Genomic DNA, 20021 nt, shown 5'->3' with positions numbered 1-20021 from the left:
ATTCAAAGGGTTACAGCTCACAACTTTTTAGTAAACAAATAGCTATTTCACAAAAAAGTCTAAAATCACATACCTGTAAACTCAGTAATCCTTTATGAAATAGTTCACTCTTCCAGCGAACGTTTAATGCATTTGCAATAAAAGTCTTAAAAATATATATTTACACATTCTCTACACTTCTAATGCCATCATTCAATGTTTTGCAGCTCCAGACATTCTGCCATATAATCATGCTGCAGGAAATAACTAACAAAATGTTTGTGTTTAACTGTGTGTGTGTGTGTGTCTCTCTCTTTCTCTCTCTCTCTCTCACACACACACACACACACACACACACACACACACACACACACACACACACACTCAAAGATATACCTGTATACACCGCACCCCTGCCACAAACACAGATGATATGCCAGAGGAATGTGTGTTTTGACTAAATAAATAATAAATAATATCTTTCTACTGAATAAACGCAAAATAACTAGACTAATGTGCTATGATGAACACAGTGTATAATCATTAAGCAAAAGGTCTTTAAAGTTAAAAAGAAAGGTGGAAATATGGGAAATACAGGAAAATACACATTTTGATCAATAAGCTTAGAATGTAAACCTTTCAGATTTTTTTACACACTTACTATAAACCAGGGAATCAACTTATTTTCTTAAGTAAGAAATATGGCAAAAAGGCCAATAATGGCAGTCTAGTTCTATACCTCTTTTCTATGACATTTTTCTTAGAAAGTATCACCAGAGACTATTAATGCTGTAGAGTACAGAAGGAATGATTGCCGGATAGTTTGCTGCCATCACATCAGTCACCTTGGAGCAGCAAATGTGTTTTCTCTTTAGAAAGTTGACTGTAGTAGCTGAGAATATAAGTGTTATGGAAAAAAAGAAAAACAAGGGGCAGGATTCACGAAGCCTCCGTGTAAGAGATACAAGGCTTACACGGAAGCTGCAGTTAAATGGTGTGACGTCAGCATGTCATGCATATGCATGAGGGCATGCTGAATCACACCTAAGGCTAACACGGTCCGTGGAAGACAGTAGGGGGTGTGTCCGTTGGCCGAGCCCTGCAAGAGGACACGCCCCCAGAAGAGTAAAAGTGCCCAAAGTAAACACCCACGACAGAGTCCATGGAAATGTGAATAAACACAACACAACACATGCCCCCACAGACTATGAACATAAAATATATAAATGAACATGTTATATATTTTTTTTAAATTGTAAAGATGTTTGCCCGTGAGTGCGCTCGTTTGCGCGGGCGTGCCTGTAGCTCAGCCACAGTTAGCAGTAAGTGGAAAAGCATATAAGAACTAACTATGCAAAGGAAGCCAAAAAGCAATAGCGTAGTGGTAAAGACATCAGCTGAAGAGCAGACAGTCATGGTTCGAGCCCCCACAACATCAAAATTTATTATTAGTAAAATAAGCATGAAACAAGTCCCTGACATATATGTACACATATAAAATTATATTTTATGTAAAATGTAATGAAATAGGCCATTTATTTTGAAGAAATGTGATATAACAAAATAATAAAAAATGCCAGATGTGCCTATAGCTGAGCTACAGTTTAACAAGGTGAGTGCATCTGCCCATAGGTGAGCAGTGGTTTAACAGGTGTAAAATGAGTGCCTGTAGGTGAGCAGTGGTTTAACACGCAGAAACTGTGTGCCCCTAGCTGAGCTGAGAGTAATATGCGTGCTGACAGCCAAATGAGGCGTAGACCAGCGTAACCCATTTGCGCGGAGCTGCGCGCCGCGCCAACAAGCTAACCAACGGGCAACGTTGAGCAAGCTGTAACAAAACAGCCTTTACACAGACACACCCCCTAGCCTGTCTAGACCGTCATAAAATATAAAAAGCAGTGGCCAGGTTCCAACCCAGGATACCATGCACCATAGTCAAGGTACTGATCCACTAAGCCATGACAGCTGTACTTAGAAATGCAGTAATAGCAAATATATAGGAAGGAATAGAAAGTGGAGCATGACAAAGCAGGTTTTGTGAAGTTGATACAATTCCAAAATGGCCAATCACAGATAAGTCTGGGAAAAATGGGATATATAAGCCCCATAGGTGGGAATACACAGCATAAACGATTGTAGAACTAACTTGCAGCCAGAATGTCAGGCGTAGGTGAGGGTAGTTGCTTTCGAGCACAGAGGTGGGGTGTTGAGGAGTCCAAATATATGGTCTGGTTCCTAGTCCACAATCATGAGGCCCAACTCATGCAGGGCCAGGTCCTGTGGGGAGCATATAGGGCTGAGGCGTGGGACCAGTTGGCTCATGATCTCACCAGTGCCACAGGGATTCCAAGGACTGGTGAGCAGGTCCGTCACCACCATGCGGACCTGAAGAGACGTAAGCAGGACCAATTGAACCTTTGCATCCAGGAGGCCCAGCAAATGCCCAATGCCCCACTACTAAGTTACATTTAATTATGTATGTAAGAAATTAAACTAGCTGATATTATGGAGATGTGTATTCCAATATTACTTCATTTATATTACAGCTGCAGGTGTCCGTTCTGTGAACCACAGAGCCTATGGCGATAGGCTGGTGCAGTTGTGCCACCAGGCAGGTCAGTAATCCTCTCCCAGTAACTGTAAAGAAATATAAAAGTATGACAGTTAGCAAAAGAGTGCAGTGTAGTCACTAAGTAATAAAATGTGCAAGTAACAGTGTAAGAGTGTTTGCAAGTATTGCTTGATTACAAAAGTGTGTTGCAGTCTGTAATCCAAACAGAAAAATGATAATGTCTGAAATAAAGTCTGAAATAAAGATGCCCCACCTGTAATATAATAGTACACAACCTGCAGCAGGCTGAAAAGTACAGCTGCAGAAGATGAGCAAATCACATGTGTGAAATATATCCCTGTTGAAATACTGAAACATGACAGAAGTGAGACTGCTGGAAAGGATTGTAATAACTACAGGTAAAACATGTCAATAAAGCCTAGAAGTAAGTACCATCCTGAATAGTAAAATGAAAACAAGTGAGAGAGTGTGAGAAAGAGTTATGAATCCACCAATAAAGTAGTAATAACCCCTGAATAAAGTATACTGCAGTCAGTACAGAATGAAATTAATGTGACAAGCAGAACCAAACTGCGAAATGTGTTCAAAGTGTTGCTGCAGCTGGAATATGTATCCCAAAATCTGGATATGTTGCTCTCAGTCTGCAATATGCAGATAGTATGATTGTCTGAAATACCAAATATCCACAGTTGTCTATAGCTATATAAAGCAAATGTAGCAGGATGATGTAGCTGAACAAAGCCAGATATGAACGTGTATGAATAACAATAAAATGTATATTGATGTAGCAGTAACAGTCCTATCACCAAATTGAAGTAGTTATCATATAGGAAACTGTAGTTAGAACAGTAGTGTGTATATATCTGCAGCTATTAGAAATGTACAGCATATGTATTGGTATTCGAAGGTGTTAATAATATTTTCTTCACCCCACCCTATAACCACATATAATCCATTCCACGTGAAATTGGTATGTGCAATCACAATTAACACCCTTTGACATTTGTCCTGTTGGGTCATAAATATTTGCATGTACGTTGATGCATCTGCCCTGTTCATACATCCAAACCTGATGGCCTGTTGCCATCAATCAACCCTGCATGTTGTTGGACTGTGTATTGCTGTTCAAATTATGCATGTGTTATGCTCGCTGTTCAATGGTGTGAATAACTGGGTGTTTGGTTAATGGGAATACTAATACATGCTGTTACAACTAATTGCGAATGGTATTGTATGTTACTAACCCAAAGTGCCATGACATAGTGCAAAACATAGGGCGACAGGGAAGGCGGGTTCCAGCTGACCCACCTCTCCTACCTCAGCTGGCGAGTGCACCTGGCACTAGTGCCCAGTCTGGACCCTCCTCTGGTGGCCCTGTGCCACCTGCGGGTGGAAGCGCTGCAGGGGATGGGGCCTGTACCCCCTCTGCAAGTGTGGCTGGAGGAGAACCACCACTCACCCTCGGTAGCGTCCGGACTGTGGTGCGTAGGGAGATCTGGGACTCTGTTCTTGGGCCCCTATGCCAGCTTGAGGCACAGGTGGCACAACTTACAGGCATTCCTGTTGCCCAGCCTACACAGCCCCCAGCACAGCCCCATCCTGGGCAGTGAAGGAACAGTGGCAACTGCCCATGGGTGGGGATATCAGTTCCACTGTTGCCATCTGTGGGCTCATGGGCTCTGGATATCCAAACATCCGTCCCCGTCAATTGTGTAACCCCCCCACACATGTCATACACCGCCCCTGTATGCGTCTTGTTTGTCTTGTCTGTTGACCTACCCAACCTACCTCCCCAGCTATACCAACTTCCTTCACCTAGCATACCACTCTCACCTGAAAATAAAAAAAAAAAAAAAAAAAAAAAAGGGCACTCTGTACCCACAAAAAAATTACCCTCCAAACATAGCTGCCCATTGTGTGTGTCAGTTGGTGTAACGACTATGGCGCTTAGTTTGCAGTCATCTGGGAACTTTGTCATCCACAACCCACACATGTTTGCTTTCACATCTGAGAAGTAAATGCCAAACAAGAGGGGTCCTAGGACAGAGGCCTGTGGGATACCACATGTGACTGGCATTGAGTCTGACATGGCTCCAGCAATATCGATATTATGTATTCTGTATGTCAACCAGTGTGCAACCCATCATGTGACATATGTAGTAACATGTAAGCTAATGAGCTTGTCTATGATGCCTGAGTGGAGTACTGTGTTGAAGGCCTTAGGCAAGTCCAGGTAGGCTGTATGGACTGCGATGCCCTCATCAACGGCTGTAGTGACTGTTTTGAAAGGTCAACCAGGTTCAAAAGGCAGGATTAGCCCATCACAAAGGCAAAGTGGCTGAGAACAAGTGTCCGCAGGTACCCAATATTGCTGTATATGTGTCCCATACTGAATCTTTCCATAGCTTTGCCGACCAGGCTGGTTAAGCTTATGGGGCGGTAGTTCCCAGGGTCAGTAGAGGTGTCTCCTTAGTGGAGTGGGACCACTGTTGCTGTATGCCAGTGTTCAGGTACATATCCCGTAGTATGGCCAAGGTTAAATATCAGTCTTATATGCGGTTGTATGTCCTCTTGGAGTTCACGTAGCACACATCCAGGTATACCATCAGGTCACATTGATGCTGTGTGTTCTGCTTTGCTGAGGGCGGCCCTCACCTGGACATCTGAGATGATAGGGAGGTTACATTCAGCTGTGATAAGTATTTCTAAGTGTGGGGGAGAAGGAGGGGGGATACGTGCACTGAACCTGTCTGCCAGAATGTTGCCAATATCTGTGTGTTCGGTGAATGTTAAGTAGGTGTGTAGTAACTCAGAGCATATCTAAGGCGTTTGGTCCATATGTGTAACATAACTGAAGAAGGCCTTGTGGTTATCTATAGTGTTCATGGCCATTTCCCTCCCAGAGTAGGCTGTGGATGTTGTTATGAGAGACCATAGCTTATTACCAGTGCTGACCACAGATGCCTTCCCTTTATGTGAATCTGCTCTCTCCTGCAGTAGCCTCCTTCTATCGTTATACAATCTGCCTTTGGCTGGGGTCCACCAGACAGGATGCCTAACCTTTGTGCATAGGGTCTGGGTTAGAAATGTGTGTGTATGTTCCATGCATTCTTTGGGATGTCCATGGGAAGCATTTGCAAAGGGGTCAGCAGTGTGGGTTGTGGCTTCCACTGGCCCAGTGGGCTATATGGATATCATGTCAGTCCTAACAAGTGAATATCTGTCTAATCACATATATATCAAAGTAGTCTACTGTGCTGGTGGTGGTGGGATATGTATATCCAGGCCGAATAATTTGTGTCCAGATCACACTAGTGGATGGCGTTCCACATACAGTACCTTGGTATGACCCCCCAGAGTGAGGTTGTGCATTGGACCTGTCTCAGTGTGCTGTCCGATGGGGCATGCTACTATGTTGTATGGAATGTGGCAGGTATTGTTGCACAGGTGTTGGCTGAGCACTGATATCTGGCCATGTACTTGTGTATCCACCAAGAGACACACACATGCTACATATGGGAGTAGTAGTATATCACTACAGTTGAGTATCATGTATAGTATGTGTGCCATATATTGCTGACATAATCTGCTGATATCCTGTTTGTGTTCTCTTCCAGGGATATGGCGTGTCAGCGAAATCCTGCCTACTCTGCTTCAGAAGATGAAGAGATACACCAGAGCCTGGTGCGGGATTATGACATACTGTTTTCCCGCACCAGCCAGAATCAACAGGAGAGGGCTGCACTGTGGCAAGACTTTGTCCATAGGGTAAATGCCATTGGCACGCATAATAGGACATATGAGCAGGTACGACATCACTGCAGTGATTTAATCAGAAATGTCCGTCAGCGTGCGTCGGATATCCACAGGCAACAGGTCGCCACAGGAGGTGGAGTGGCCACACATCCCCCCTCACCAGACTGGAGGGGCTACTCCTAAGTGTTGTGGCTCCAGCCCCGGAACATCAACAGCAACACACCTGCATCATGATGGAGGCTGGATCCACACAGCAACACAACATGGAGCATGCAGGTAATATGCCATATGTACACTTGACTGTTCTGTACACTGTTAGTTTATGCATGTGTAAGGTGTGTCCGTGTTATGTAGCTGTCAACATAGTATGTAATTGTGCAGGTGTGATATTGCCAATATCAGCAGCTGACATGTGAAAGGCAACTGGTGTACTACTGCACTGTATCATATGCAGTATCAATGGCACAGTTGTGCCCACTGACATTAATCTCCTCATTTCTGCAGGTCCCTCCGGTGTTACACCAGGGCAGCCCATCCATGCTGGTGAGTGTGTTTTAACAATACCTATAATAGTCCTGATAGTGCTAGTAATACTAGTGTAACTCAGTAGTGCTCTGTGTGTATACTGCGGGGTGTGCATGTGCGCATGTGTGCCTGTGTCCACATGTGCATGTGTGCATGTGTGCATGTGTGCATGTGTCCACGTGTGCATGTGTGCATGTGTCCATGTGTACATGTGCCCACGTGCCCACGTGTGCATGTGTGCATGTGTGCATGTGTGCCTGTGTCCACATGTGCACGTATGCATGTGTGCATGTGTGCATGTGTGCCTGTGTCCACGTGTGCATGTGTGCATGTGTCCACGTGTGCATGTGTGCATGTGTGCATTAGTGCATCACTGGTAACATTGTGTAGACATTGTAAACTGTGTTTCCTGTCTTCCTCCCACAGGTTCTGGTGCTGCTCTGGTGTCCTGCAGCAGGGAACCTGAATCTGGTGCCACAGGTACTGATAATGATGATATCTGTGTAATGGCAAAGGAAGGTGTGTCAGGGTCGGGCATTGGTCAGCCAATTGACAGTACACAGCTGTCAACCCCATCATTGCGCACAGTCATCCTGCCAGTACATCCTATGTCACCATTGTCCCTAGGTGATGGACAGGATACAGTGGGCATTGACCAGAGTAATGTGGTATCTGTGGCACATGCTTCCCCACACAGCAGCTATGGGCAGGGTCCTGCGATGGTACCACACAGACAGTTGCCCATGGGTTCTCATGGGAGCATCCGTGGGCGTACTGCCTCTGGCAGATGTGCCCAAAGAGGTCTGTCAACCTCAGCTATGTTTCGGGCTGTCATGCAGGCACAGTCGTGTATGGAAAGGTACACCAGACAGGGTCTGAGGGAGCTGAGAGCATGTCGCACAGCCATGACTGACAGTATGTGTGACATCGCGGATGCTCTCTGTAATTTCACCGATGTCATAGACAGACGTTGTGGGGACATATTATGGCAGTTCCACAACCACATGTCCATGAGCCAGGGCAATGGTGGACGGTTGCGGCATTGACGTGGCCATATGCCAGCAACGGCAGCAGCTGGCAGTCGGCGCAGATGACAACAGGCCCGCGGACACCCCCATAGTGCCAGCAGCAGCCCCAGCAATGCTGGGTCTGTGATGTCATCGGAACGCCCCAGGAGACTACGTGCACGTGGCTCTGGACAGTCCCAACAGGGACCTGTGTCCAGTCAACACACTCCCACTTCTGATGATAGTACCCAGTCTGGCTTAGTACCGGATACGGTCCGTAGCACCCCTGCCAGGCACAGGTACCGTGTCCATGCCCACAGACACTGAACTGTATGACCTGCCATGTGCAGCCTGTGGCTGTCCACAAACTCCAGTATATGGCAGCCATGAGGTGGAACTGTGTGCATGCATACACACATGCAAAATGTTAACACCTAGGGCTACCACATACACGCACACACTGCACCAACAGTGCCCCTCCCTGTACTGCTGTCCCTCACCAACACACATACACACACATGTCAATTGGTGGTATCAGTGGCAGACTCAGGCATACCTAATTCACACCCTGTGCATATGATGAAACTGTGCTACCTCCTGCATCTCCAACATCAGTGCAGGAACAGGTAAACACGTTGCTGATGCACAGGGTGACTACATAGAAGTGTATTACTAGTATCATGTTGGTAACAGTACAGTGTGCTGATATGACTGTGTGTATATCCCAGCATGCCTGATGCAGTAACTGTATGACTGTCCTGAATTGTTATCTACACCCATAGTAAGTACCATAGTGTAACAGCTGCACATTATTGCATACCGGTGGTAAGGATGTCAACAGATAGCCACATACATAGGTAGCACAGGGGAGAAGCTAATGCAAGTAGTGATACGCAATGATGGACATGTACAGTAATGGTAGCAAGATGCCCACAATGACTATGCAATGTGGATGTTTGCACATGTTGATATGTGTGCAGTACCAATGTAATACAAATCACAATTAACTATGACATAATATCAGTTCTGCCATGGACATCTGAGCTGTGCATTCCTGGGTACATGTTGATAGTGCCTACATATTTGCACTGTTACCTACTGTAAGTGTTAGCCATTCTTTGTTGTACAATGGACTACTTCCAGCCCTGCTTACTGTAGCTTTGTTTGCATGCATGTTCGCTTGGGGTTCCCTGGAACACTGCTTCCACCTGCAATGCAGAGTTAAAGAGCTTCTGTGGACTCCTAGTGACATCTGCATAGCGTAATATACGTATGTCAAGTTTCCACATGACAGAATGTCACTGTCTGTCCTGTTCACATGTACGTTGCCTGTGACACATTGCACATGACTTACCTGGCATTTACCCACGTATGCAGTCATATATGCCAGTGCTATGAAATCAGTAGCAGTACACCCACACGTACACACCTTCAGTATGTTGTTCCCCATTGGCCCTATGTGTTGGTAATCACCATGGCAATCACACTACTATGGTCGCATGTGCAAAGGTAACCTGAGAATCACCTCTATGGTCCAGTTGTGGTTTATGGGAGTCATGTGGCAATGTCACAGCTGCCACATGTATGCAGTCAACCCTCTCCCGTGGCCAAGAATGTACAACACATGTGTGGGATGCCACCACATAGCCAATCTGGGGACTGAGCACTCTGAACCCAGTACTGCCATACCCTGTCAGGTGGCATGACATACTACAGTGACTACAATACCAGTCTGACATAGACCCGCACAGACAGCAATCTGAACACACTGGAGCATACTTGGAGACTCAGAATAGCATCCTGCCTGAGTATTACACACCTCTGCAGCTGGCACACAGGCATACGTTACGTCAGAACAGAGCACATGCCACGCATGGCACACACATCCCGTGTGCCACACACTCACAGCCTGTAGGGCTACACAACACACCTGCTACAGATGTGTCAGGTACCTCTCTTGGCCGCTGCAGTGGGGTCCCGCTCAACAGGCTGTACATGGTGAATGACACAGTGATATGCCTTTGGAGAACTATGGTCCACCACAAAACACATGCATACAGGTCAGTCAGAGACAGGGACACATATGACTCAGTCATTGACCATGCCACTGTGGATGACCTGAGACATACCTCCCTGGACTACATGATAGGGAACATAGAAGGGATCTCTCAGCATGTGGCATGGGCCAGTATGAGCCTGATCTTGGTTGCCATCATACCCTCACCAGGTATGTCTACATTCTGCTCAATCTCCAATGTCATTCATAGGGTATCCAATGGCTGTCAACGTGTGCTTACATGCTAGGGAAGCCACAATGATTTGCGAGGGGCAGCTTGCACGTGACACCCATGGGCTATTGTATGTTGGCGAAGCCCCTTAATACACACATAGTGCCTTTTGCTGCAGGACACAGATTACATAGCCACCTCCGTGGGTATCACACAGGATAGGACACTAACAGTGATGCTACACAACACCAGCAGTGTACACCGCAAGATGCATGCACTGGACACTGTCCTCAGCACGGTGAACTGCAATATCTGTGCAGTACCAGATTCCTGATTCACGGCTCACAGGTGCAACCCATCACTGCCAGGTTATACCTTATACCATGCCTGTCGTCCCCTACACATGCAACACACATGGACAGGGGGGTGGTATCCCAAGGCACCACAGATACACACACCTCCAGGTTGTTGGCACAGCACAAAGCATCAGGGCCTATCCCTGAGCAGCTAACTGTGTGTTGGACTGCCTTCTGGTTCATAGCCTGGCACACACAACCCTCCCATACACAGGAAACCCACTTATCCTCCCTAACAACACTGGCAATATGACAGTCTCAAGAAATGTCTTTATATGGCTGGACTGCATCCAGCCAAACATTGTGCGTGAGCATTACTGTAGCTACAACACACTAGCTGAAAGGTTCCCAGCATGTAGTCACTGAATTGCAGTGGAACAATGTGTTACCACTCCCACAACAGGTGGGAACATGCAGCACCTGTTCATCGACTACATGAAGACTATATGGCCCAGACCAGATGTGTATCCCTGCTGTAGGTATTATACCATATACAACCCACACTGTATAGACACATACCGCGTGCGGCCCCTGTACAGTAAGACTCAGTCATATTGTTATGCATTGCAAATACCATTTATCCACTTGAGGCATGTGTCAGACATGGTAACTACTGAAGGTCACAGGTATATATGTGTATGTGTCACACACATACATCATGTGTGCATTGCCATTGCTGGTTTAGGCAATTGCATGCATTGTTATGAACAACCCACACATGGTCATATTGTGTGACACAACCACATGTGGCAGTTGTGGGTTTCCAAAACATACCTATCTGTGCTCTGACAGTGGTAATAGACCCAGTAGCAGAGCGCACTATTGGCATTACTGGGCAAGTAGCCCTGTTTGGCTGTACTGATAGTGTGGTGACATCCCCTGTGTTTACTGGGGGAATATGCAGCATCTGGTGTATTGTAGTATTTGCCAAAAGGATTTGTTCTCTCATACTTGCAATTACACACACTCTACTACCGCCCCCCCACACACACACACTTGCAGGATTCATACCCCTACCTAACTATGTCATGACACATGAGAGAGACATTAGCGAAGCACACTATTCGGATTACTAGGAAGTTCTTCTCCGGCTGTACTTATAGGGTGCTGACATCATCAGTGTTTGGAAAGGGTAATGTGCATCATGTAGTGTGATCTCCTGATTGCCAAAAAGCACATGCCTTTCATACAGAGTTGCACACACACAAACTCCCCTCATCCAAACACACACACTTGCTATTTGCAGGTTTCAAACTCCTACCTAACTATGGTTATGACACTTGAGAGAAAGACATTAGCAGAGTGCGGTATTCGGATTACTGGGAGGTGTCTCTTCTCCAGCTGTACTTATAGGGTGCTGACATCATCAGTGCTTAGATAGGGGAATGTGCACCCTGTAGAGTGTTTTCCCAGTTGCCAAAAGTGACATTTCCCTCACACAGATTTGCACACACACTAACCCCCCTCCACACACACTGGGCAGTTGCAGGAGTCAAACCCCTACCTAACTATGTTATGACACTCGTGACAGATGCATTAGCAGAGCACGATATTCACATTACTGGGAGGTTTCCCTTCTCCTGCTGTACTTATAGGGTGCTGACATCATCAGTGCTTAGATAGGGGAATGTGCATCCTGTAGAGTGTTTTCCCAGTTGCCAAAAGGGACATTTCCCTCACACACACACACTAACCCCCTCTACACACCCTGGACAGTTGCAGGAGTCAAACCCCTACCTAACTATGTTATGACACGCGTGACAGATGCATTAGCAGAGCACGCTATTCGCATTACTGGGAGGTTTCCCTTCTCCTGCTGTACTTATAGGGTGCTGACATCATCAGTGCTTAGATAGGGGAATGTGCATCCTGTAGATTGTTTTCCCAGTTGCCAAAAGGGACATTTCCCTCACACACACTAACCCCCTCTACACACCCTGGACAGTTGTAGGATTCAAGCTCCTACATAACTATGTTATGACACTCGTGACAGACGCATTAGCAGAGCATGCTATTCACATTACTGGGAAGTTTTCCTTCTCCTGCTGTACTTATAGGGTGCTGACATCATCAGTGCTTAGAAAGGGGAATGTGCATCCTGTAGAGTGTTTTCCCAGTTGCCAAAAGGGACACTTCCCTCACACAGACTTGCACACACATCAACCCCGCTCACACACACACACACACACACACACACACACCCTGAGCATTTACATGGTTCAAACTCCTATCTAACTATATTATGGCACTTGAGGGAGATGCATTAGCAGAGCGCGCTATCCGAATTACTGGGCATCTGTTCTGCACCTGCAGTATTTATAGGGTGCTGACATCTTTATTTCTAGAGAGGTATGTACATCTAGTACTACCTGTCAGGTGGGGGATAGCATATATATGCATTTGCAGCCACCTACTTCAGGGTCAGATATGCACATCGCACTGGCAGGTTATGTTCTATACCATGCTTCGTGACCACAGAACTTGTAACACACAACACAACCAGTCCAGAACACCACTCCCACATCCAGGACACACACTTTGCTTCCCTGGGAACAGTGCCGGGATATGCAGGTGTTCACATACACCATTCCAGTTGTTAACATCAGATACAGGCATATTGTGTGTGGGAACTACTCAGGACTCCACAACTTTACCCTGCAGCCACTACAATTTGTGGGTCCATGTGCTATGGCAGAAGCACTCACCACAGCCACATGGGGGAATACATATTGCACCTGTCCATCTGCAACATGGGTACTCACTGTTCCACACCAGAGGTAGACCACCATTGTTGATATCTGCCCATACCCACCTTTCCCTGGACATCCATATCCCATCCCCACCCCCAGGCAAGGTTGTCACTGCAAGCAAACTGTATTTAGCACAAGCAGACTCTACACTTGTGAAGACTGGGGTGGACAACTTCAAAGGACCCATGCTGGGGGACAATACTGGCCACTCTGCATAATCCTTGACAATTGCATTCTATGAGCATGTGTAAGGTTTGCATTGATCATGCTATCCCACATATACCCATGACTGCTCCACAACAAGACACCTGTCAGGTGTACACCAGCCATATATGAGCCGTCCAACAGACAGATTGAGCTAATACATTGCAGAGCTGTAGCCCACAGAGGGAGGACATCTGTGAACAGTACCGGCATGACACTTCAATCTCACATAATCATCACAACACAGTGTTGACAGTGGAATTGCCCAGACAATGCAGATAGGGCTCCCCTCAGTCTGTTATTGATGCTCACTTACTGTTAGAGGTCCTCAGCAATCCTCTTCCAGCACACACCAACAACATGGATGTGGCTTAGCACATTCAAACCCTGGGATCTCCACTGTGCCCCTGCTTGACAGAGGCACACCTCACTAGCCTCACACGTTGCCTTATGTGACCTACTTTACAGTGGCACAGTAGCCTACTGTACTGGGGATGCAGATGCCAAGCACACTCTGGCTAAGCTGTCATTCCCTAGGGCAAACAGCCTAGTATTGACCTCTACACCCATATTTTTAATTGTCAGATGCACAATATTTGTTGCTGTTAGACTGTTTGCAGGTCTTTATTGCCATAGCATTCCCTGTTCTTATGAACAACTTGTGTATCTGTGGAAGATGTTTGAATATGAGGGCGATCCACTATATCACTTATGTCTCTGTAGTCATTTACTGTGTGCACTGGGCAGATTGCTGTGTTGTGGTTGGTTCCTGGAATGACACGTACAAATACCAGATAAGTGTGGCCAACTGCTAAACAGAGATATGGCCTAAGTGTGTGAGCATGCCCAGTTCAGCATTTCCATGGCATGTTGTCTGACATATGCCTCATTTATCAAAGTGTGCGAGCATGCCCAGTGTGAGCTTTCCATATGTTGAACTCTGCAGTCCACCACATATTTGGGTGGGTGTGAACTTCAACAATATCTCACGTTTATGGTTGTGTGTTGGGTGTCATGTTGTGTACTTACTGGCCAACTGCTTTGTGTCTGCCACAACAGGGATTATACTGTGCCTGCAGGGATTGCATGGGATACTTTAGATACAGTTGTCAACATCCTGTCATAATGACCTAACACTGTAGTACCGTATAGTGTACTGGTTTAGTACTTTCACTGTGATGGACAGTATCCTGGGCTTTAGTCCTATCACTGCTTGACATCTTCATAGTGAGCACAACTGACTGTGTAGGGGCCAGTTGTGCACATATGACCATGTTGCATTATGTTCAGATATGGACTACCTACACCAGGCTTGTCCAACATTGGTAGTGTATTCCACAACATAGGTGGACATTGGCAAACACTAGCGATGTTCCCTAGGCCATTTCTGATGCTAGTCACAGAGTGTGTTTGTCCTTCGACACACATTGTAACTGGAGTTTGCCATGACATATGTCATGGTTAGTATACTGTGCCTCCGTCTACCTCTGACATAACAGTGATACCCAGGGTAAACCTACCATCTCCCATCCACTCATCAGGATTTCTCTTGAGGGGTGTCGATAGGTGACTCTCTGGCTAACCTGTACTGGGAGTTTACTCAAGGGTGGGGGTGGCTTCTGTGTTATGGATCATTCAGTACAGCTTGTCCTATGTATGTCAGTGCTGGGGTTCAGGTCTCTCATGTGCATAGCTCACTGTCATTCAGATTGTACAAGGTGCAGCATGTTCATTGATTCCAGCCTGGACATAGCTTCATACATCAGGCACAGCTTGCCTCTGGGTGGGCAGTATGGCAGTGTGTGGAGCTGCAGTTTGTTTAATCAGGCAACACATGGCATCTGTTCATGCTCTTTGCTACTCCTGGTGAGGTACTGTTGTGGACTTTACAGTTGATGGAGGTGTCTTCTGAGGTACATCCCACAGGGGCTATTGTAGTCAATTGTGACGCTGATGAAGGATGACTGCAGAGCCACAGTGACCTCCCCTTATCTAGATCTGACAACCTTCATGATTGGGTGGGTATATGGTATGTTTCTGCGAACACTACAGCCACATGTTTGTCCAATGCAGGATATCTATCACCTTGTGTCCCTAGGTCTCTCATTACATGTTAGGTACGTAATGGGTTAACACCTGTGTGGTAATTGGTGGTTACTTACTGTATATCCATGGTGGTTGTCTATACACATTTCTGCAATTAGCTTGCTGACATGGCTATGGCTCCAGTTGTCTGTTTCTATGTGGCCCTTTTGTGGGTTGCTTGTGTCAGCTGGGGGTCAGATATGGTGGGCAGTTTGTACTCCTCTGCATACATGTTCAGTCACAGTCCTTCCATGTTGGCCTGTACCTATGGGACATATATACGGAAAGGGGGTGGTCCCAGGACCAAGCCTTGTGGGATGCCACTCATATCTGCTTTGTAGTCTGACATGGATGCAGCACGTCTGACCATGTCAGTTCTGTCCTTGGTCTGGTTTGCAACCCCTCTACTGACATAGGAGTTTATATTTAAGCTGGTGAACATATCCATACTGAACTTGTAGGGTATTGTCTGGAAGCATTTGTACGGTTCAGCTACGCTGTGTGGACCACATTTCCATCATCGATGACCTTAATGACTGTTTCAAATGGGTCAAACATGTTTAGGGGCAGGATCTGCACTTACGACAGCCACACTGGGTAGGGACCGGTGTCAGTAGGCCCCCGATAGCTTTATGTCTGCGGTACATGCTGATCCTTTCCATAGCTGTGCAGACCAAGCTTGTCAGGATCCTGGGGTGGTAGTTTGCAGTATCCATTCAGGCAACACCTTTGTTGTGAAGGACCACTGTTGTTGTACACTGCTCTTTGGGTACATATCCTGTGGTAAGACTGACATTGGGCAGTAGTGTGATTTGGCATTCCATTCTTCTTGGAGTCCGTGTTGGCCTCAGTCCAGGACACCATCTCATACCTTTGCTGCTGTGTGTTTTGCTTTGTAGATGATGGCTGTTACCTCAGCATCTGCAATGTCAGGGGGCCAGCAGTCTGCTGGGATAGATATTTTGCATTCTGTGTGTGGTGGGGGGGGGGGTTGCACTGCACCTGTTAGGTTGTATGTTGGCAATATGTGTGTATGTGTTTGGTATGTTGTTTGTAATATCTGTGTGATTCGGAGCATATCTGTGAATTCCCAACATGGTTCCTACCATCAGTTGAGTAAGCCTTGTGATTATCCTTAGTGTCCTGTACAATTTGTATCTTCATAGGTTCATAGGTTCATACTAGGCTATCCACCCTAGGGCATTAGTAAGCATAGCCAGAGTGTGTGTGTCTTTCGCCACCCCTTGCTATGTGAATATTATGGCCATTTATGATTTGCTTTACTGTGCCTCTGTCTGGATGTGACACAGTGAAGACCTTCAGTGTACATCTACGATCATCCATCCACTTGGCAATATTCCTGTTGAGGGGTGTCAGTGAGGGTCTCTGCCTAACATGGAGTGGGATCCTGTTCCAGGGTGTGGGGAGCCTCTGGGTTATGTATCTGTCCCTCCAGCACATCCTATTTCATTATGTGTTGAGGTTGACATCTGTCACTCTCACAGCTCCAATGGCTTTGATTTCCTGGGGTGGAGCATGTCCATTACTCCTGTGTTGGACATGGCCTTGTACAACGGACATACAATGCCTCTGTGTAGGCAGTCTGTGACTGCATACAGCTGGGGTGTCTACAGCCAGGCAGCATATGACATATATTTGACACCCTTTATCCTCTTGGTGGGGTACCTTTGAGGTCTTCTTAACCGCTGCAGGTGTCAGCTACGGTACATCCCATATGAGTCATTGTACTAGATTATGGGTCTGATAAGGGAACAGTACAGTGGCACAGTGACCTCTGTTGATGTAGATGTGAATCCCTTCATGATACTGTGTCCAATATAGACAGTCTTCCTAGCCACATTGGCATTGTGAGTGTCACATGACAGGTTACTGTCGACTTGTGTCCCTAGGTCCCTGATTACTCCTTGCATTCATAATGGTTTACCACCTATGTGGTAATTTGTGAGTACCTTGTTTGGTATTTGATGGGACATTCATACTGACCAATGTCTTCAGGATGTCTGGGTGGGGTTCCTGTGTGTGAGAGTGTGGTCTGTCGCATGCTACAGACTGTACAGCAGTTTTGACTACAGTTAGGTGCACATGGGTGGTCGCCGCTGCTTCATGCATTGTCAATTACCTGGCCGTATGGGTGTCTGTGCTGCATATGGATACTCCCCCTCCTTTGATGTTTTGGTCCAGGTGTTGGGGCCATAACGCATGATATGTGGTATAACCTGGTGTGCTGTCAGTAGGCTTGCAGCAGGCTTCTGTCACTGCACAGACATCGATGTTCTCCATACTGCGAAGTGCCTCAGGAGCATGCATATTGCAGTTTACACATCTGGCATTGGTCAGCATTACTCTTATGTTTCTTACCACTTATGTTTTTTTAGGGTGGTGGGTTAGTCTTTTCGGCCTTGCCTACGTACGGCTCTATGGAGGTGGCAAAGGCCTTATCCAGTATCCAGACGCCCAGGGGTAACAGGTGCAAGCCATCCCTGGAACAGCAGCATGGCTTGTCATGCATGACATCTCAAGCAGACAGACATTAGACCCTCTTGGACTGACAGCTGTAATTGTGCCACCTGTTAAAGCTGATCATTCTGTGTTTGTACTGTGGCATCATTCTTGGTGAGGGTTGGATGCTGCAAACGGCCAGTGTCATACCGGCCTGGTGTACATACTCAGAGAGCTCATCCATGTCTCGTTTCATGTAGTCCAGGGAGGTACATCTCAGGTCATTCACACCAGCATGGACAATGAGTGCATCATATTTCTGCTTGCTTTGGGGTGACCTGCGTACTTGTGTTATGTGGCATATTGTGGCAGCCTACAGGCAGCTTACTGTACCCTTTCCCTTGTTCAGTCTGGTGAGTGGGACAGCAGTGTGTCTGCCTATACAGACACCTATTACAACTGTATCAGGCATGCTGTTTCTCCTTCTGGCCTGTGACTATGTGGCACACCAGCTTTGTGTACTATGTGTTGCATGTGCTATGTTTGGAGGTTGTGGTTGCTTGGGGTCTGCTTTGGAGTCCTCTGTTGGTGTGGTGTGTTTGTAATTAGGGCCTCCGGGAATGTTTTTCTGTGTTTATGTGTTTGGTTTACAGTTGTGATAGGTCTATGTGGGACTGGGTTTGTGGTGTATGTGGTTACCTTCTCCTCCTGACTAGTTTTGACAGTACTGAGTTGGGGGAGCTCAGCCTTCGGTTTGGATAAATGGTTGCATCTCTCACATATATTTGTATTTATTGGGGGGAGTTGAGGGTTGTCTGTGTACTTGGGGCAGGTGTAACATTGCCTCAGGATTCACAGATTCTACTTGTTGTGGCTGGCCTTAGTGGAGTGTATGTGTGGACATATTTTATTGCCATACTACTGATCAGTGATTACTTCCCTTTTTATGTTTGCTCTATCATGTAGTAGCTTCTTCATTCTCTTGCATGGTTTGGTAATGGCTTGAGTCCAGCATGCCAGATGCCTGCGTGTATGGCATTGTGTCTTGCTGTTATTTGTGATTGCATAATCCAAGCATTCCTGGCTGTGTTCATGGAATGCCTATATAACATTTTCTGCGGTGTGTCCCATATTCTGCACCTGCACAGGGCATTTAGTGGATTCCACATCGGTTTGGAGGGGTGCAACTTATACTTTACACATGTTTTTCACTGTGGTTTTCTGCCCAGGGACTGTGGTCAGGATGTGTATATCCGGTGTGATTACTCTATGGTCTGGTCTTAACAGTGAGGGATGCACTTCTCATCTTGCCATCCAGTACGCATGTTGCTGATTATCACATCCAGTATGCTTACCCCTCTTGTGGGAGTGGTACATTGTTCCTGGGCATTTTGGTTTATGGATTCTGGGAACTTTTCTCCTACTGTGTTGGTGCTAGTAAAATGCTCCCAGTGTATGTCTGGGTATTTTCAGTCAACCAATATAATGTGGTTTGGGGAGCTTGATATATTCATGTATTCCAACATATGCCAGGTGCAGTTCCTGGTGTTAGGACAGTAGTCTGCAGCAGGCTATATACTGCGAGGCGGTTTTAGCCATTGGTATTTGACCATGGATAATCCATGCTACTTCTTGTTGTGGTACCAACATGGGGGTGTGGTTATCCTTGACACTTATTGCTAGTCACCCTCCTTTTGTAGCTTGTTCCATGTTTTGAGGCTGTACAGCACAGTATGAGGTGTAACCTGGTAGTGTTAGGGTGCTGATGTGAGCCTTGACCCAGTTTTCTATTACAGGACTGATATCAACATTCTCCATACTGTGTGCATTTACACTGCATGCATCTTGCTGTTTAGACTTCTGGCATTGGGTAGCATTACATCTAGGTTCCTGTCCCTTGTGGTACCTATGAAGGTGGGTTTGTGTTTTGAGACTTACCTATTCAGGGCATGCTGTGGGTACTGACAGCCTTTGCCAGTATCCATGGGGCCTGGACTGACAGGTGCATGCCACCTCTAGCAGGTGGTGCATCATGTCATGCTCAGTATGTCTTCCCAGGCTGAAACACATTGGCTCCCCTTTGACTAACTGCATTACTT

The sequence above is a fragment of the Protopterus annectens genome, chromosome 1.part1, assembly GCF_019279795.1.
Source record: "Protopterus annectens isolate FY-2018-M chromosome 1.part1, PAN1.0, whole genome shotgun sequence".
NCBI classification, from domain to species: domain Eukaryota; kingdom Metazoa; phylum Chordata; order Ceratodontiformes; family Protopteridae; genus Protopterus; species Protopterus annectens.
The sequence above is the reverse complement of the archived record's forward strand: the minus strand, read 5'-3'. Positions refer to the sequence as shown.